General features: G+C 37.8%; 1 long non-coding RNA gene across 1 annotated transcript in view; it reads right to left on the bottom strand.

The window, feature by feature from the left end:
- Positions 1–3718, bottom strand: part of LOC115031750 (uncharacterized) — a 90530-nt gene extending 86812 nt beyond the window's left edge. Inside the window, exon 1 of the long non-coding RNA XR_003837412.2 lies at positions 3677–3718. This is a non-coding gene — a long non-coding RNA (uncharacterized LOC115031750). The remainder of the gene's footprint in view (positions 1–3676) is intronic.
- Positions 3719–21681: the final 17963 nt, after the last annotated feature.

Below are 21681 nucleotides of genomic sequence, written 5' to 3'. Positions count from 1 at the left end.
AGAGAGAGAGAGAGAGAGAAAGAGAGAGAGAGAGAGAAAGAGAGAGAGCATGGCATGGGTACCATTGTGTATGGAAGTCAGAGGAGAACTTTGTTTAGTAGATTTTGTCTTTCTGCCTTTGAAAGTTTGGGGAAGATGACTTAAGTTATTGGCCTTGTGCAGATTTTATCTTCACTCTGAGCCATATTGCTACCCTGAGGCTACCATTTCACCAATACTTTTGTCATCTTTGAAAAAATTCAGGCTATATGTATTTAATTCTATTATTAATCCTGAGTATTCTATTCTATTCTATTCTATTCTATTCTATTCTATTCTATTCTATTCTATTCTATTCTATTCTATTCTATTCTATTCTATCCTATCCTATCCTATCCTATCCTATCCTATCCTATCCTATCCTATTCTATTCTATTGATCCATGTGTCTGTTTTGTGTCAGGACCATGCTGATTTTGTTACCATGAACCTGTGGTGTGACTTGAAGTCAGGTATTACGAAACAACATTGTTTCTTCTGCTCAGATTGCTTTGATAATCCACTGGGTTTTACTTATCTACATACATAAGTTTTTTTCTGTTTTGCAAATGATGTGGTATTTCTATGAGGTTTGCATCAAGTCTGTAGACCACTTATACAATTGTTTCTTAATATTATTTGTAATGCTTTGTTCTACGTACTTAGACAGTAAAACAAATCTGGCAAGACCTCTTTCTGAAATGTCTGAGCAATACTCTAAAGCTCCTTTCTTCCCACAGTTAGGCAGTCTTGCCCATGAATAAAGGCTTGTAGTAACATGACACTCCCTGGCAAGCAAATTCTGTGGCATATACATGAGTGAATTTGAAATTTCTCTGAAAGGACTCTTCTGTATTAAAAGGTCACTGAACACAACAGAGTTTCAACTGTCTACAGTACCATGCTCTTCTTCCAAATGACAAATTTCAAAAACACGTGAACTGGGAGATGCTTTGTGTACATTACCTTCACAATGTCATGTTCCTAAGGTACTTGTATGTCTGTCATGTAAGATCATTTTCTGAGACTTTTTCTCTCTTCCGTATTCTCTACCTGCCTTTTTTCATTTTTTCCTTTTGGTTTTGGTTCAATACTTTTTGATAATTTCTTCCAGTGATTTACATTTCCAAGTGGCATGCCATAAAACGTGTCTTGTGTTTTTAACCCAGCAGCAGAGGCAGGCTCTGTAACCTTTTCTAAAGCAAAGCTCTATCAAAAAGATTGCCCGGCCAGCAGCTCTTTGCTCTGCCCTTCCTTTAATCCTTGCTTGGCTATGTGCATTTATCAATATGAAATGCACTAATAGGTAGTGTTCCCAGTTCTGACAAGGGAGAAAAAGTATATCAGCAAACAGCAAATGACTGGAAACCTTAAGTCTGCTATAATTCATGGTCACTTACACTGCATATTATAAAATGTCACCCACGAAAGGGCACATGATATCCAACACTGTACAAGACAAACTAGGACACATATTTTCAGAGATTTCAAGAGAACTGCCAGTGTTTGGTAAATAATCTGTACCTATTAGGTAAAGGAAGCCCAGGAAAAAAATGTACACACCAACTGACATATGAAGAAAGAGGTTTATCAAAAGAATTCTAAGATGTGAAGTTTTGACATATTCAGAATCAATACAGTTAAAATTACAAAAATAGTTGACTATTATTTAGAGAGTAATTTTAAATCATACAAACAAAAAAATGCTGGAAGACCATTTTCCAAAATGGTCAAGAAATTGAGAATCCACTCAATGATTTACATGGATTTAATGATGCTTTAGACAATAATTACTGTAGTTAAAGAGAGTGCATTTTGCCTTTTCTTCCTTCAGAGACTCTATTAAATATTTATATACTATATAAATTCCAATTTAAATGTGTTACTTGTGTATAATAAACACAATAAATAGCCTGACAGAAAAGAGTAATTGCATAACAATTTAAAAGCAGTACCCACAATGACCTACAACTGCCCGCCTAACAATCCCATAGTCTCCCAAGATTCATTGGGGCCCAAACTTTTAATCATGAACCTGGGAAGACACAGTGAAACTATATGTAAATCATAGTTCCCACCACTAGGAAATCACATTTCACCTTAGTGTGATCTTGGATTATCTTTCCCTGTATTTCCTCTAGCCTCAGGAATCTCCATTCATCACAGACTTAAAGGCTAAACCACCTTTTAAGATCAAAAGAAGGACATAGAAGGCATCCACTTTTCTTTAAATGCAAGAAGATATCAAACAGGAGAAACATACTAGAGAACCTGGGAATGCCGTGGAAGGGTACTGAGGTGGGCAAGCTGGACACACTTAATTTAAGAAACATGTAAGACAAACGTTATAAAAATCATGATATAATAAACAAACTTGAGGAGTTATTGCTACAAAAGAAATAAATCAAGAATTATATTTAAAAGATATAGGAAAGAAAGAGTCTTTGAAAACTAAAATGGAGGTTGTTATAATAAGTGAATCAGCAGAAAGAACAGAGATGCCATGAAAGGATTGACAAACAGACTGAAATGCAATGCTATATATTACAAGTCAGGATAACTGGCTAGCTGTCACGGTAGTAGGAGCCCCAGAAAGGAAGAAATAAAAGAGAAGATTTTTAAATGTTTATTATATTTTTCATAAAATATATATTTGATCATAATTTTCCCTTGCACCAACTCTTGTCAGAGTCTTCCCCATCTTCCTAATTACCTGACTTCATGTTCTCTCTCTCTCTCTCTCTCTCTCTCTCTCTCTCTCTCTCCCCCCCCCCCGCCCATGGTATCCAATTTGTGTTGGGCAACTACTCCTGAACATGGGACATGCACTGGAGTGTGGTTGCTATAACCAGTGAATCTCCATTTGAGAAAACCAAGTTTTCTATTTACATCAGGAGTCAAATGCAAAGAGCTTCTTGGTTAGGGGTAGAACTTCGGGTCTACTCTCCCTAAGATGTGTGTGGTTTGAACTTGTGCAGGTCTTATGTGTGCAGTAACAACCTCTGTGAGTTCATATGTGCATCAGTCCTGCATTGTCTGGAAGACACTGTTTTGTGGACATCTAACACCTCTGACTCTTACAGAAATGACCAAACCAAATCACCTTTAAGCAAAAGAATACATTAACCTACAGAGTCTCACAGAGTACTTAAGTTCAAAGAAATCCATTCTATCACTGGAAACACTTAAAATGTGACAGAAGGATATGATTCTAAAAGTATTTTAGAGAGAAAAAGGAGAACCAAGTTTCAGCTGCTGCCTGACTTCTCAGCTAGTACGGGGGAGCTAGGTTGCAGACTTCTTATCTAGTCTATAAGGCAAGTCAGAAAGGTGGGAGTGGGTGGGTAGGAGGATACCCTTATAGAACCAGGAGGAAGGGGGATGGGATAGGGGGTCTCAAGTGGGGAAACCAGGAAAGGGGATAACATTTGAAATGTAAATAAAGAAAATATCCAATAAAAAATAAACAAACAAAAACCCCAAACAAACAAACAAGAGAGACTTTGGATTAGCTTATCATTGACTCTCCTCTATAAACACCACAGAGAAACAATGAGACAGAGCATAAAAAGTGTGAGAAATCCTATTAAAAACAAAACTTTATACCCAATTGAGATATTGTACAGCTATGAGAGGAAATAAAAATCAAAAAAATGTACCTTTCATATACCTTTTCTTGGGAAGTCCTTTTATGATATGCTATAATAAAATGAGAAAATAAAGTAAGAAGTAGGGAGATATAAAGCATAATACTTAATCAAGAAGAAGAAGAATAAATCTAACCAAGGGTTTCAGCTATGCCACAAACTTAGAAACAGTATCTGTGAAAAAGGAAAAGGGAGACTTTGGTGAGGATATTTTATTAGGGTGAGGGAGGGCAGAATAGATGAATTTGACACAGAAAACACACACATATCTCTATCTATCTGTCTGTCTGTCTGTCTGTCCGTCCGTCCGTCCGTCCGTCCGTCCGTCCGTCCATCCATCCATCCATCCATCCATCCATCCATCCATCTATCTATCTATCTATCTATCTATCTATCTATCTATCTATCTATCTATCTATCTATCATCTCTCTCTCTCTCTCTCTCTCTCTCTCTCTCTCTCTCTCTGTGTGTGTGTGTGTGTGTGTGTGTGTGTGTGTGTGTGTGAGTGTTAACATTACAGGATTATTGATAAGATCCTATTGCTGAAGACAACACATACTGGAGCCACAGAACATAGAGAAAGGAAACTAGTATTAATCTGGAACCTTCATCTCTACTGGGTAGTTTGTACAATGATGAAAGATGCTATCTATGTAACCAGAGGAGAAAAGTAAGCATCTGTCCCACCCAGCTGTGAGCCCTATGAGCTACAACAATGGCTGGTCTGGCAAAATATGCTCACTGTTGTAGATGTGGTAACGAACCACCTTCTGACTGTGTTTAAGGAGCATCTACAAGATGAAAGCCATACTTGGCATTGTTATTGGCCCATGAGCCTGAGATTAGATAGGTCACAGCCCTAGAGGAGAGCCTCCTCCCCTACCTCCTCTTCCTCCTCCTCCTCCTCCTCCTACTGTGTTGAAGATACAAAATACTAAAATGACCCCTAATTACTTCTTATACCCACAGATTAGTATATTTCTCAACCCTCATCAGAGAGGCTTATTCCTGCAATAGATAGCTATTAATTCATAGACCCACAATTGCTGAAGGTGCAGACTTAGAGAATTCAAAATATTCAATCGCAAATGGGATATATATATATATATATATATATATATATATATATATATATATATCCCATTCAAAGGAGTCTTTCAAAGGAGCCTGCTTTAATATTCAGGCCAACTTCATCTGCTGACTCAAGCTTCAGGTGGGCCAGCTGCTGAGAGCTCTGAGCACCAACCTTAGAGACATACAGGCAAAGAGACTGTATTTTTATCCAAAAATATAGATGCTCAGGGGGTGACATTCCCTCAAATTGGACTTGGAACTAGATGTGAACCTCTCTGCTGGTCACTGGTTGTGTGTCCCTGGGTGAGTTCCTTGGCACATCTCAGAAGCAAGCCTTCTTGTGGAACCAAGTAATGTCTTTGTAGCACAGGCCAAGCCCAAATTCGGCCCCTACTGAGTTTTGCTTTTCTTTCTCCACTTCAGGCTGTTAGCTTAGCTCCACCTCTTCCAGCCCAGTTCACCTACTGTTACTGAACTTTTCAAATACTTGGCAAAGTCAGAGCTTAGTGGGCAAGCATAGCTCACCCATCCCAAAGGAGGCAGTTCAGGACGCGGAAATGAGTGCCTTGCTTATGAAGCCAGTAGGTTCTATATATCACCTACCCACTCCTCCCAAAGCTCAGGGATCATTTTGTGAGAGAAGGAAGAAAGTTTGTTAAGATCAAGAGGTGTCACTCATTTGAACATGAATTCAAGGACCCTTTCCACTGATTCCTTAAAACACACATTTGTATATGCATGTCTTTATACCATCTATTCATCTACATCTAAAATGTCTCTCTATATGTATAGATATATACAATTATGGATACTATGTACATATATATATGTGATTAATATAAACACAGACATAATATTAAATGACATTTATATGGTCATGAAAATAGAAATACTGTTTGTGCTCTAAATTTTAACACTAAACTTTGGGCAAGGGTTGTGCTGTACTTTTAGCACAGAGCACAAGTCTCAATAATCTAAAATGGGGAAAGAGAGGCTGACAAGGAACCTAATATGAAGGGAGAAGATGTTGAAGAAACTATGTCATTCTAATATACCACTGTCACCCCATAGGTGCCAGGTACGGTTACAGATTCCTATAGTAAGGAAAAGCTTAAAGTTGTATATTCCTATAATAAGGAAAACATTAATGCTTAGAGCCCATTCATAGGAGACCATTAAGATGAGTAGTCAGAGAGTTCAAGGTAATAGAAGTATTCCTGACTTTGAAATTGCACAGTGAGTTGTCATTATCTGGAGTCAAGAGACTACTGACTCCTCCACATATGTTCCATATATTAATATTGTATTAGTTGCTATAATCATATATAATCACAAATCTATTGAGTTTTACTTTTTGGTTTTTCTTCCACTTTCCCTATAAAGTTTTACAAAAGAAATTAAATAATCAAGGCATTCTGATCCTTGCCCATGTGCATTTTTGGTCTTCTTGAATTCACAAAGCCCAGAGAGGAATAAATACAGGGTTCCGTAAGGATGAGCGATGTGCCACTCACAGAAAGGAAGGCAAGGAGCCCAGAAATGCAAGGAGACATCAAGATATTTGCTTACTTTGCTATTCAGCCACGTCCTTTATCTTTGTAGACTTTCAGCTTTAGAATCTGACAAGTGCTTAGATTATATTTATTCAGAAAGAGTGAAAAGTTCAAAAGGATTGGACTGATCCTTAACCTGGTGACCTCGAGGACAGGGCATGTTTATCCAGCTAGGCTCTTGAAGTTAAAGTTTTAAGAACTTGGCGTGGTGGGGGCAGGGAACATCAGTGGTTTAAAAAAAAAATTCCCTAGCCAGGAACATTATAGTGAGTCCTCTTGATGTATTTTGTTTGGACAAATTCATACCCAGTGGCCCATGTTAATGAGGTGGCAATTAAATCACACACCAAGTCAGGAGCTGAGGGATGGCTTTAGGACAAATGTTTACTGTTCTAGGCCATGTGGAAACCTTTGAACCTTTGTGACGTTCAAATATGCATGACACGGGATAAAATGTCCAGTCCTTCCCCAGGATTATGTTCGACACAAGATAAAGAAATGGTGGCATTTAATTGTCAACAGGGATGCAAATCACCAAATTTGTAGAATTTTCTTATTCAGAATTCTTGAGCTCCATATGTTTTCTCTAAAAAGAGATTTATTCATACAATTTATAGATGATTATCACATTGGTTTTAAAAGGGAATTGATCAGTTTCACTCGTGTATTGAATATTGAATGTGATTGTTCTGATCATTTGCATCTTTATTGCCAAGTACAGGATCCTTTTTCTAAAATTTATTTTATCGCATTATATTTATTTATTTAATTTGTATGTATGTGTATGATCAGAGATGTCACATGTGCCCTGTGAAAATCAGAGGACAACTTAACTTTCAGGGTTTTGTTATCTTCTTAGGATATCAGGCTTGACATGAGCCTGCAGCATCATGTCACTAGTCCAAACCTGACACTTCTGTTCACAGGGACCCTGCAATGATATGTCTGTCTCTAGTTGTCCAGGTAGACATGGTGGTAAATCCTAGAGCTATTCATGAAGTATTCCAAAGATAATGGCAATGGGTTCTCAGCAGAAATACATCCATTCTTCATAGTATTTCTCTCCTTCCTCTGTACCAGGAGAGTCTAGATTTTAACTTTGGAGAAACTTTTTTGTTAAAAAAATACCTACTTTCCTTTTCATGTGAACTATCTTGGGAGGTCTCAACGTTATTAATTCAATCTGAATCTCATGTGGCAACCTAAGCCATTTTAAGGAAACATAGACAAGAAATGATTGATGGTTTTAGAGTCAAGGGGCTGCATAGGACTAACTTAAGGATTTAAAATGAAAATAATTATACAAATTATATATAACAGACGAACAAGTAATATGAAAACAAATACTCTTTAGACTCATTTTCTAAATATATTTGATTTGAACATGTGCAAATATGCAAATAAACAATATAGAGACACAATATTGGGGCTTCAGGGTTGAGTTTAGGTGGACAAAGAATGCACTAGAACAAAGCCCATTGGACTGCGTTGCCCCCCCCCCCCCCCCCGTTTTGAGAAGTTGGTCAAGAAAACAAAGCAAAAGGAAAGCTAGGAACACTTCACCTTACAGTTTGACCCTGGGACTAAAGGCTTTCAATGAGGTCAGCTTTACAAAGGACAGATATTAAACCCAGCTTAGCTGGCAAACAGAATTTATCTCAACTTAATTCCACTACACTGAATCTTTATTTTCTATCAACTTTCAGAGAAGTTGGTAACTGGGCCATTCATCGATGGGGGAAAGAATACATTTGTCAGGCCAACCCAAGTATATTCTCATTATATGAATGCATTTATTATTATGAATGGATACTTCAGTGATCTCATTACCACTTGGATTCCTATGGTATTTGTCTGTAGGCAGAGGATTCTGTGAAGAGTTTTTGACTTGAATACACAGCTTATTTAGCAGTTTTAATTTTCATTAAAACATTTAAAAATGACATTCCGGTCAATATTAAATATAATATGTGAGACTTTATTAAAATGAGTCTGATTCTGAAAGAGGGATCCGAGTGTCTACCTAGTCTTCTAACACAAGCACAATTCTCAGCCTGTAATCCTAAGGGATTATGTCCCTAACGAATATTACCAAGAAAAATACCATCATGCAGACTTTATTTGGGTATACAGAGCCAGGCAAGCCTTTCTGTCTCTAAGAGTTAAAAGATATGAGGAAAATATATTTTAAGCAGCAAATGAACGCACAGCTAGCCGTTCACACCAAGAAAAATGTGTCAAAACATGTATTTGCCTTCCCATAGGCTTTGTGACAGGTTGCAGAGAGAGAAAAATAATAGACCCAGATTACATAATGTGCCAAATGTGGTTATAGTAACTTTAGTCTCTTCTATATTTGTCTTCTGAGTAATATTTGGCCTAGCTGTTATCTCTAAAACAGTAGCTAGCTTTTCAGTGGAACTACATTTACAGAAATGACATGAAGGCAGAGTACAGCCACGTCCCATAAGCATGGAGAAGTCTCTTAAGCTTAAAAGAAGTCCACTATATTTAAAGACAGATGCCTTAACTCTGAGTAGAACTTATCAGTGGCTAACAACATCCCTGCAATTAGCAGCATACTTGACACTGAAGTATAATGGGGCGACATAATGGACTTCAAATGTTACACACACACACACACACACACACACACACACACACAGGAGAGTAAATAATCTCTCTCAAGCCTATCGTGGAAGGGCAGGGCAATGGTAAACTCTTATCAAGGTTGTGTCTGAGTTCAAGAACATTTGAAGAAAAACAACTTCCCAGCCCGCTAATTCATAGCATTGTTGTTGAGGCTTCGCGGAGGCGGGCGTGAAATAGGAAAACTTGAGGCGGGAGATATTTGAGTTCCATCTACCTGAGACAGAGATTATAGTTAAAACACAAGGAAAGTTCAGGTAATGCAAACATCTTCAGGTACCAGAGTGTTCATAGTTGCTGAAATGCCATATTGACTTGTAAGTTAACAACAGGCTTAACACTATAAACAACAGGTAAAGAACAAACCAAAACAGAGTTTTTAGATTTTTCTAGAGTTTCGCACATCATCTAAATACTTTAAAATATTACTAAGACAGGCATTTGCAAAGCCACGGAACTTAAAGCTTGTAATGATAGCTGCAGGGTACAACTGCATCCCTTTGTATACTTCTTGTATATTTAATCCTGAGAGTTTTAGCTGATGTCTTTAAGGATGTAGAATCAAATATGCTGACTCATGGACTCAAAGAACCCAAGTCACATAACGCTCTTGAATTACCACTATCACATAGCATGGTATTTCATTAGACTCCTGGATATGGATTTCTCAGTGCACTATCTTCTCATTTCCTCAGTCTGCTTTGTATACATCATGATTTACTTTCAATGTAGTCATGTGCATAAAGGATGGTTCTAAAAGTTCCTTTTTTTGTGAATAGAATGTGTTTAGAAGTAGTCAGAAGAATGTACAGTAAGTATAGTTATATTCAGTGGTCTAGTGTACAGTAAGTATGGTCTAGTACTGTATGACATATGCCCTTTTTATATTAGTGCTTTAATAATCACTGTGTACTCTTGAATAGTACGTCTATTTTAGTTTTGTGATAATAATAGCTAACAAAATTAGGTGACTATCACTGTATGAAAATAACACACTACCAAAATGTGATCTATATGTGAAATATGCATGAATGGGATATGAGTTTCAGCCTCAAACAAGAATGCAGTTATACAATAATGGATAAAACTGGAGGTCATCAGGTGAGATAAAATTGTATGTTTTCTCTCATGTGCAGACTATAAGAAGAAAGGAAGGAACAAAAATAAAGTAGGAAATACTAGGCTGTAGAAGGAGATAGAGAAACTGGGATGGGGAGAAGGAGAAGAAAGAATAGTTGTGATTTGCTCCTGGAGAAGGATCTGTGCCTACTGCTGTAAATCTGGTTAGAAACCCAAGGTAGAACAGACCACATAACTGAGTATAGCACTACTATTTAGCATATCAATGCAGTATCAAATATCTCTATTGATACATATGCCACTCTTGGTTTTAATCAGAGAAGTCTCTTGCCAGTAAACAGTAGAGACTCCTGGCTGTTGGAGCTCCTGAGAGAATATGTCAGCAATGAGAAGAGCAACACTCAGCCTCAAACCAGACATTTTCACTGTACCCCTGTAAGGTACAGAAAACATAAGAGTGGAGAGGTGGAAAGAATGCCAAAGCCAGAATGTAGGGAGAAGGGCTATATAATGTCATTTTCTGTGCAAGCACACCCATTGCAACTGTAGCTTTATAGTAGCTATGGATGTGTGCACTGGGTCTCCATAAGAATAGGCTCATCAACAACCAGGCTCAGGATTATTAGTTACAGATTATTAATTATAGATTCAGGGGAATGTGGGGTCATTACATTCAGTTGTGTACCTACTGGTAACCCAGTGAGACTCCAATGGATACTTCCAATCCAGTGGTGACACAGATGACCCTGGCTAAAATAAATGGATCTCAAAACAAAGCCAGAATTCATGAGTCTTGGAAAGGGACTGGTAGTAACAGGGAGGGAATCAATCAAAATGAGGAAAGAAACACAAGGGAAGAAATGGAAGAGGAAGACTTTGAAAACATGCATGAAACAATCAAAGAAGACAATCAAGAAGAAATGTTAGAAGATGGTTTTATAATTATTATAATCAGCATACATTTGGAATGGTGTGCATTGTATATATAAGTATGTATGTATGTATGGATGACTGTGTTCATAAAATATACAATTATTATTTATTAATTTGAAAGAAAATAAATAGCACTATGGGAAACACATTCTCTGAGTTTTTGTACTAAATTGCATCCAAGGCCAAGCATATCCTTGACTACTTATGTGTTCGTTAGTATAAACTTACATAGTTCTGTATTTATTGAATATGCAATATGATAAATTTCTGCTATAACATTAATGTAGACAAATGGGCAAAATTGTAAGAGAGGGTAAAAGTGATTTAAATATATGATTATATGGAAATGGAATAATGAAACCCTTTGAGATAAAGATGCAAACCTTTTAAGATTTAGTTATTTTTATTAAGTGTGCTTCTGTGTATGTGTATAGATTCTGGGTACTGAACTGTTAGATCCTGTCTACCAGAGAGTGTATATTCACACATACGTACATGTACTGTAGCACACATGCATATGTTTATGTTTTTAAGTAGTTAAATGATTTAAAGATGAGTAATTGCATCTTTGTACAAATGACATAAAAATGCAGGAATATCATACTATGTACAGATTATTTAGCTCAACAGGAAAACAATTCCTGAATAGCCTAAAAGAGTTTCTGCTCACCACGATGCCTCATAATTCATTTTGCTCATGGATCTAACCTACTAGACACGGTTATAACAACAGAGATGCAGTTAAAAAGCCCTTAGTGATTCACCTTTAATCTTTGACCCTCAATATGTCTGTCACTTTTAATGCATGAGGTTTCTCTGTGGTATTAGCTGACATGTTTAACAACTAAACACATCACACCAGAGGCCACCCAGCAGTTTAAATGATGAAAAGAGGTTTGATTCCCAAACTGTGACCCCAATATCCTAGTTGTTAAGTTCAATTCTAGCATAACAGTTACACAGAGAGGAACAGCTCAGTGTCCCAGGGGTGTGACTCTCACCCCCAGAGTTCCTGGGACTTTTGATGTTAACTTAACTAGAAATTCCATTTTATTCATTTATAATTCATACATTTAATGAGAACTTGGAGAGTGAAGCAGACATCCCCTTCATACACCTTACTGTCAATCATGGACATGGAGCACTGTATAACAGCTTTTACCAAGGACAATCTACAGGTAACCCATAACCTATGCAGGTAAATGGCTTCCCAAATTGATCAGTATTTATCAGTTCTTAGGCTTCTATCGTTCACTCTTATTCTCATATGCTTTCATAAAAAAGTACTGTTTTTTTCTCTCTCTCAAGAAAACTTTGTTCTGGGTGCACCTCCATGTGTGGTAGAAAGATATCACAAGCTAGACATCAACAGCCAAAGCTAATGGGGGGATCATGGCAGTTGCACAAGCAGTACCCGCATCTTCATCTCACTTAATACAAACATAAATGGAGAACTTCAGAGCTCCAGGGATGTCTGCAGTGAGTAGATTATACATTGGGCTGAGATGGAACGTAACTATATAAAATTATGACAAGCTGACTGTAATTTAGGATTTTTTATCTTGCTAGTTGACACTTCCTATGGACCACAAAAGCAAACAAATTGTCCTATATGGTATATATGGCAGAATTTGCTCTTGATTCAGTTGTTCACTGAAAGTTAGGTTTCTGTACCAAAGAACGACTAGCATATAGACACTTAAATCTCTGGGTAATCTCTGTCTGATCTGATTTATAGATTTGAAAGTATTAAAGAACCACAAACTAGTACAGTGCAAAGTTAAACAAACACCTGGGCATATATCCAGAAGATGTCCCAACCGGTAAAAAGGACACATGCTCCACTATGTTCATAGCAGCCTTATTTATAATAGCCAGAAGCTGGAAAGAACCCAGATGTCCCTCAACAGAGGAATGGATACAGAAATTATGGTACATTTACACAATGGAGTACTACTCAGCTATTAAAAAGAATGAATTTATGAAATTCCTAGCCAAATGGATGGACCTGGAGGGCATCATCTTGAGTGAAGTAACACAATCACAAAAGAACTCACACAATATGTATTCACTGATAAGTGGATATTAGCCCAAAACTTAGGATACCCAAGATATAAGATACAATTTGCTAAATGCATGAAACTCAAGAAGAATGAAGACCAAAGTGTGGACACTGTGCCCCTTCTTAGAATTGGGAACAAAACACCCAGGGAAGGAGTTACAGAGACAAAGTTCGTAGCTGTGATGAAAGGATGGACCATTTAGAGACTGCCGTATCCAGGGATCCATCCCATAAGCAGCTTCTAAACGCTGACACCATTGCATACACTAGCAAGATTTTGCTGAAAGGACCCAAATATAGCTGTCTCTTGTGAGACGATGCCGGGGCCTAGCAAACACAGGAGTGGATGTTCACAGTCAGCTATTGGATGTATCACAGGGCTCCCAATGGAGAAGCTAGAGAAAGTACCCAAGGATCTAAAGGGATCTGCAACCCTATTGTTGGAACAACATGATGTACTAACCAGAACCCCGGAGCTCTTGTCTCTAGCTGCATATGTATCGAAAGATGGCCTAGTCAGCCATCACTGGAAAGAGAGGCCCATTGGACTTGCAAGCTTTATATGCCCCAATATAGGAGAATGCCAGGGCCAAAAGAATGGGAATGGGTGGGTAGGGAAGTGGGGGGCGCTATGGGGGACTTTTGGGATAGCATTGGAAATGTAATTGAGGAAAATATGTAATAAAAATATTAAAAATTAAAAAAAAAGTTAAACAAACATACAACTGTCTTAATCCACTTAAGCTGGTGGAACAAAATACCATCATGCAGGTGGCTTATAAAAAGTCATTTCTTTCTCAGAGTTCTGGAGGCTGCTGGGAAGTCTAACATTAAGGCCCTGGTTAATTCAGCATCTGGGAAGGGATTATTGTCTGGCTCATAAACAGTGCCTTCTCACCTTTGCAAACCTAAGCAATCCTGATGATCAGGTTTCAGCAGATGAATCTGGGTGAGCATGAACAGTCAGAACATCATGCTAATCACATGAGTGCCAGAGATGTGAAGTCCCTCTCCCTGTGGGATTCTCTCCTTGGTTCTGGTTCTAGTGTCTTATTACCACTCTGACATTCCCCCAAGGCATTGCACCACAACATCTGAAGGCCTTCTACACTGCCTTGATCCTCTTGTTCTTTCTGCTCAGTTCCATGCTGTTTCAGTCCTACCAACATGTCAGTACACAGAACAAGATGCAAAAACAGAGTCCGGAGACTCCTACTCCCCTAAGATGCCCCCACTGCTCAAGATTCCCACTGCAAACACAAGCATATATATATTTTTTTTTCACTTAGAATCCTATGTCCTAAGGATCAAGTCTAAATTATATAGCAGGTGATAAAACAGATAACTTGAGTCAGGCTGTTAGCACACACATTTAATCCCCGTACTTGGGAGACAGAGGCAGGGAGATCTCTGCCTTCAAGGCCATCCTGGTCTACAAAGTGAGTTCCAGTTCAGCCATGGCTACCCCAAGAAACCCTGTCTCACAAAAAAGATAAACAAACAAACAAAAACAAGAAACAAGAACAATAAAATCAGAGATAACTCACTGGCAAGCTCACCATTTTTTTTCTTATTAGCTATTTTCTTTATATACATTTCAATACTATCCCGAAAGTTCCCTATACCTTCCCTCTACCCTGCTCCCCTACCCACCCACTCCTGCTTCTTGGCCCTGGTATTCCCCTGTGCTGGGACATATAAAGTTTGCTAGACCAAGGGGCCTCTCTTCCCAGTGATGGCCAACTAGGCCATCTTCTGCTACATATGCAGTTAGAGACACGAGCTCTGGGGGGGTACTGGTTAGTTCATATTGTTGTTCCACCTATAGGGTTGCAGATCCCTTTAGCTCCTTGGGTGCTTTCTCTAGATCCTCCATTGGGGGTCAAATCCTGTGGCTCTGGAACATGAACTGTTCCTCAATGCTGAACAGCCTATTCTCTTTCTCCTTGACGGAGGATATACATGATCCTCTGTTTCTCCAGCTGTCTTTGCTAACATGCCTGATTCTTCATAGACATAATTCTTTGATGAACCTCATCTCTTCTGATGCTGACACAATGTTTGAGTTAGATGCCCTTCTTTAGGCTTCCTTTTTTTTTTTTTTAATCATTATCAACTCATGTAATACTCTGAAGCCCATATTACCTCCTCATTTCTTTGTGTCCTATCATGACATAAACTGTTCCAAGAAAAGTCTCTGTATATTCTTTTTCAAAAAAGGTTTACTTGTTTTATACTATTATGTGTATTTATAATTATTATATACATATATATGTATGTATATATACATATATACATATACACATTATATGTATGTGTATATGTATATGATGTATATGTATATCTCAATCAACAGCTCAAGGCCTTCTCCATGTTCTTCATATTTCCTTCTATGCTGTCTGCTGTTTCATGCTGCCTCAGCCTACCAAGATACCAATGCATCAGCCAAGATGTCAAGATAGAGTCCAGCAATTTCTACTCTTCTCAGATATTTTCACTGCTTAAGAACTTACACGTGTGTGTGTGTGTGTGTGTGTGTGTGTGTGTGTGTGTGTGTGTTACTTTTAAATTTTCTGACCTGCAAGTGCCATACAATTTTGGCCTCAGGGCTGGGCTGGGGAACAATGAATGGTATTAAGGCTCTGTGTTCAGCACAGTTTTCTTAATGGGGAGATAACTTGCCTGTATGTGTGGAGGGTGTGTGGCATTGCCAGGTCTTTTCAGGACAGTCTTTGAAGGAAAACTTGCTAATCAATTTGGACTTCCTCTCCTGTCTGTCTGAAATGGCCATTCTTTCTGCCTGTGATTTTCAAATAACTATTTGGCAATTTTCTATAATGAAAAGGAATGACCAAAATTTCAGAATTGACAGACACTTTGCAGCAGGGCTCCCACAAATAAAACCCTAACTCACTGAAAGGCTGATCATATTGCACTGCCTCCCAGTGGCTTCCTGATCATTATTATTAGCTAGAATGAAGAGAAAACATGTTCTATTTGTTCATTTTGTATCTTTGGTGCAAACAGTTATTGACTAACCTACTGCCTTTTAATTTTCCCCCGAAACAATATTGTCTTTTATTGCTGGCATTCTGGGTCACTTTACCTTATAACCTACTGCGTTCTAACTCCTTTATGCCAGTCACCTCATTTAACTTGCATAGTAAATGACAGTGTAAAAATTATTCTGTTTGAAGATAAGGAGATCTTTGTTATCCACGTTGTACTAAGACATTGGTTCTTTCTTCCTGTGAGACTTACATGGAGGCTAACTCTCTTCTTCATGAACGAGGTGCTTCTTTCATTCCATGCCCATTAAATCTTGGACTCCAACACATTTCCTTCTGTGTTAAATATTCCATAGCACTGGAGGGTCTGAGCCAGTATAGGGAATTTGGAGTTGGGTGCCAGTTGATCAGAGGGCCTGCAGCAACCCTTAGTCTCAGAAATTCCCCACTTTAGGTTACAAATGCTGACTTTCCTCTTTCTTTGTAAAGCCTCAAGAACCCATGATCACAACGGAGAGTCTGGCTCTTGGGTTTTCTCTTTGACATCCTATAGATACCCCCTTTCCTTTGAAAAGAAAATGACAAAACTTTTATACTCAAAATACTAGGATGAACCAATGATCATATATTTGCTATTATTTCATGCGGTTCAAATTCACATTTTACTGGTAGTAAAAAGAAGCTATTTTTTTTCCTCAAGCTGATGCTTAAACTGAAGCTGGTCAAATCTGTGATAGCTCATCAGAAATTTACCAGAAGATTAATGAGAGAGAGAGAGAGAGAGAGAGAGAGAGAGAGAGAGAGAGAGAGAGAGAGAGAGAGAGAGAGAGAGAAGCCAGAGGTTTGAGATCTCACCATCTGCCTATATCAGAGCTTTCAACTCCCACAGAAAGGACCAGAATCTAACACCCAGATGACTGGAGTCTAATCACAACTGCACAGAATATGATTAATATATGTCACAAATTTTTCATGGGTTCAGAATAGTAATGCTTAGTGAAAGCTTAAAAACTGGCCATGTCTGACATCAAACCTTTTGGTCGCATGAATAATCCATTTCTCAGGGTTTCCTGGTTTCTGGAGAGGCTTTTACAGCATTAAAGCTGAGCAAATATTTTGCAAATGAATCTGGCCCTAAGTGATTCTGTGTTAAATTCAGATCATTAGCGGGGAAAGTAGCTGCCTCTCATCTCAAGAGAAGAGGCTTGCTGGGCTTTGAGTTCTTTAAATATTGACCTGGAAAAGAACAGCCTGATCCTGAAGAAAACACTAGGAATTCGTGACCGAGACACAGAACATTCTTTTCAGCCTTCCGCTGGGCTTCTCTAAAATCATCTCTAGCAGTTAAGACTATCCTAGGGGAGACAATGTCTTCGTAGTCTGATAAGGGGTTCACGTCCAAAATATATCAGGATCTCAGGTGATTTAACAAGAAAACAAAAACTAAATAAATAAGTTAGCAGGAACCAGTGAGACGGCTCAGCAGGTAGAAGGTACTTGCAGCTAATCTTTACTACCTGAGTTTGATTCCTGGGACCTACACGGTAATAGGAGAGAAATGACTCCTACAAGTTGTTTTTTGACCTCCATACTCATCCCATGACACTCATTTGTCCTTGTACATCCACAGATACACATGACAAACACACACAATAGATAAATAAATAAATAGATTTTGTTTTAAAAAATAGGCACAGATAGTGTATCACCTCACATGTGTCTGAATGGCTTTTCTTTTTCTTTCATTTATTTATTTATTTATTTATTTATTTATTTATTTATTTTGGTTTTTCGAAACAGGGTTTCTCTGTATAGCCTTAGCTGTCCTGGAACTCACTTTGTAGACCAGGCTGGCCTCGAACTCAGAAATTCGCCTGCCTCTGCCTCCCGAGTGCTGGGATTAAAGGTGTGCGCCACCAAGCCTGGCTGTGTTTTTGTTTGTTTTGTTTTTAACTAGTTTGTGCTGCTACATCTTCTTTTAGTATTTGATTAAAACCTATCATTTCTGTCTTTGGCTACTTCTCTTTGTGTATGTATCCAATAAATTTGTTACCTATTCCAATGGCTGTACTATCCATACTCTATTTCTACATTAGTTTAGAATTACTGTATATGGAACATGAGAAATATTCCCCGATACTATATATGTCCAGTCCCAACCCTCCACGACATTACAGGTGACTTGAGATTTAAATCTACATATTTCATGAAACTGTATCAGATAATGCCATAATTTCTCATTGCTCTTTTTAAATCAGTTCAGAAAAACAGTGCTTAGTTTATGTATTCATGTAGCTCTAATTTTAGTTACTGTTTCTGTCATTCTAACAATTTGTTTTTTTATTTTATTTCTTTATATCAAAAGAATATTCTTTACTAATTTTTAAAAATAGAACAGTCGTTTTTATATTGGATATTTTATTTATTTACATTTCAAATGTTATCCCCTTTTCAAGTTTCCCCTCTGGAACCCTCTCAATCCTTTTCCCCATCCTCCTGCTTCTATGAGGGTGCTCCCCCTCCCACCCACCCACTCCCACCTCACCACCCTTGCATTCCTGACATTGGAAAATCAAGCCTCCACAGGATCAAGGGCCTCTCCTATTGATGCGAGAAAATACCATCCGCTGGTCGTATGCAGCTGGAGCCATGTGTCCCTCCATGTGTACTCCTTGGTTGGTGGGTTTAGTCCCTGGGAGCTCTGAGGGTTCTGGTTGGTCGATATTGTTGTTCTTCCTATGGGGTTAGAAACCCCTTCAGCTCCTTCAGTCCTTTCTCTAACTCATCCATTGGAGTCCCTATACTCAGTCCAATGGTTGGCTGTGAACATCAGAGTTTTGTTTTTAATCAAAGAATGTCTTTATTCAGACTTAACTCCTGAAGGAGGCTTTAGTTGGTTATAATACTTTTCTTGACAGTTCTAGTTCTCCAGCAAATTATATTACTCCATCTCTTCATGGTACATGAGGCATTTGATATCTTCCATTATTTAATGATACCTTTCTTGCATTATAATGCACCATCTCTGGTGTTCTCAGAAGTTCTTTAAGCCTCTTTAGTTTTCAACAATGAATCATTTCTGAGTATAGATTCTTTTCTTTTTTATTGGGTTCAGTGTTACTTGAGCTTCTTAAATATCTAGACAGATCTGATTTGGGAAGCTCTCAGTTATTGGCCCTTCAAACCCAGGTATGACTATTGTATAGTCATATTCTATAGTACCCTTTCTATTCTCATGTGTTTCCAAAGATATGACTGTTCAATTTTCCTCTCATTCCATAGTAATGAAATGTACATCCATTATTTTCACACCATGTATTTCTCTTTCATGTAGAATTACTTCTACTCAATTTATTTATCTTTAAACTCACTAATTCTTAGCCAACGTCATCCTATAGTCTTCAATTGATTTACTTTGAATTTCAGTGATTTTACATGTGTTTTAAAATATGACTAAACATCCTCATCTCTTTTGTTCATGTCATTGTGACTTTCTCTTTTGCTTAATTCATCTAAAATATTTGCCTTTACTCATTGGGGCCACTGTATAACAGGTGCTTAGAATCAGTCACGGGATGCCAAAATCTGTCATTCAGCATGGTATTACAAGTTGAAACTTTCATAGTTCTTGGTTTGCTGGGCAATCTGGATTGTGTCACGCTCACTTTATGACTTATGTGAGGAGATCCCTAGTCCTTTTTGAGTTTGATACTGACTGCCGTCTTTGTGTTCTTACTCAGAGAATTCGAGCAGGAAAGCGCAGCTCACATGTCCTATGGCATTTGTCCTGTTTCCTCATTGCTGCTTGTTTTATTTCCAGTCTTGAAGTCTTTCAGTGCAATTACAATATCCTGGATATCACCCAATACGTTCTGCCACTCCCTTGCCTTACTGGTGACATGTCAAAGTTTATTTTTCAAACTCTTCTAAAAGCTATCTAGGATCAAATATATTCATAAGCAATTTAGAGATGAGAACAGACTCTCTTCAACGTAGCCTTCTGAGTTCCTCGTTTTCTGCAACATCCTAGGTGCTGTTTGTTACCTCCGACTCATCTCCTCTGTTCTCCAATAAGAAAGCTGTGTGTGTTCTCTGTCCTCTCCATTTCCAACTCTTTTCAATAGTCTCTTGTTGCAGACCAAGGCAGGAGGCACAAAGAGAGAGAGAAAAAAAAGGTCTTTATAACCTCCCTGATTAGGAGCAAGATCTTCCTGGGAGTTTGGCAGTTGGGAAATCTCTAAGTTACCTGATGTGCTTCTTCTGCAATTCTTAGTCACAGTTCAAGTTTTCCCAAGTGAAGCTCAGTATCTCCAGGGGGTGGGGCCTGGGGATGGGCGGCGAGGGACATGAGAAATGGCTTCCACCTTCTGCTACATATTGCTAACTCTACTTCTTCTCACTCTGTCTGCTATTGTTGACTCTATAGAACTCTAAGAGAACTTCATGAAAGCACTTTTTCCAATTTCAATATTATTTTCTCCATGTCATCTAAAGCATAGCTTCATCAAAGAGTTTTGAGTAAGAATGTACTGTAATAAATGTGAGAATTAAAAATATCAACCTTACTATTTATTGCTTATTGGTTGTGTGGGCAGAGAAAGTGACTAAAGAGATATAAAAAGTATCCAATCTTTGAGCCTTTATGCATCAACTTTAGCCTTAAAAAGATTTTACTTAGTACTTTTTCCTGTTAAGCTGTCACAAACTATCAAGTAACCTACTAAAACAACTGAGTTTGCTATATTAAAAAATATTCTCTAAAGTTAATCTGAGATAATGTGTATATATATATTGTCCAATGATACCAGGAAATATTATTCATCTGTGTATAAGAATAATAACAGCACCATCCAAAATGAAAAAACTCAGTCTGTCTGTGTCTACTCATCTATGTCAAAGTAGTTCCTAAATAAAGGACATCATTCCTAAAGACTGCCGGCTTTCAATGTTTATCCTACGCTTCTAAGCAAACCTCTTGGTGCTTAAGTCTAAATTCTAAATTTTATCACACATTACAATAGAAAGATTGATTATGTATTTTAGATATAGCCAATTCTCTACTTCGACTGCACTGAAATCAGGCTTTCTGGAATTATTGGTTGACAATATTTGTATTTTCAAAACGGAATGAGCTACTCTAAAGCACAAGAAAGAATTTACCTATTAATTGATAAGCTACTTATGACACCTTAAATTATGTAAATAATGGTGAACTATGTAAATTACTTAAACCATGTAAATAGCTGTCCACTTAAAGTCATAACTATGAATCTGAAATGTCTAAGGCTATCTGTGAACGCCTCAGGATGACTCTTATAATTATTAATGTTATATAACCTAAAGAGATTGTTTGTTTCTTTTTAAATGTGTTTTTCTCCCTAAATAATATCTGTTATTCAATTCTGGACTCTGGTTCTTGCCAAGGAGTTAGACCTTGGGCTTTAATAGTGACTAGAAAGAGTTTATTTTCTTAAGTCTGGAAGATGGGTTATTCTCAAGATGAGTATCTGGACCAGAGAGGGTGCTTAATAATGATTGTTGAATTAGATACATTTCTAAAATACAGAATTTTGGACAAGGTTTCACTTTGAACATGTACCTCAGTGTCCTACAGTAAATTCTGTGAAAACTAGAAACCATGCAGTTTCTATAAGAAT

Source organism: Mus caroli, unplaced genomic scaffold, assembly GCF_978045245.1.
Source record: "Mus caroli unplaced genomic scaffold, Mus_caroli_1 scaffold_10, whole genome shotgun sequence".
Classification (NCBI taxonomy): Eukaryota; Metazoa; Chordata; class Mammalia; order Rodentia; family Muridae; genus Mus; species Mus caroli.
Note: the sequence above shows the minus strand (reverse complement) of the source record. Positions and strands in the feature narration are given on the sequence as shown.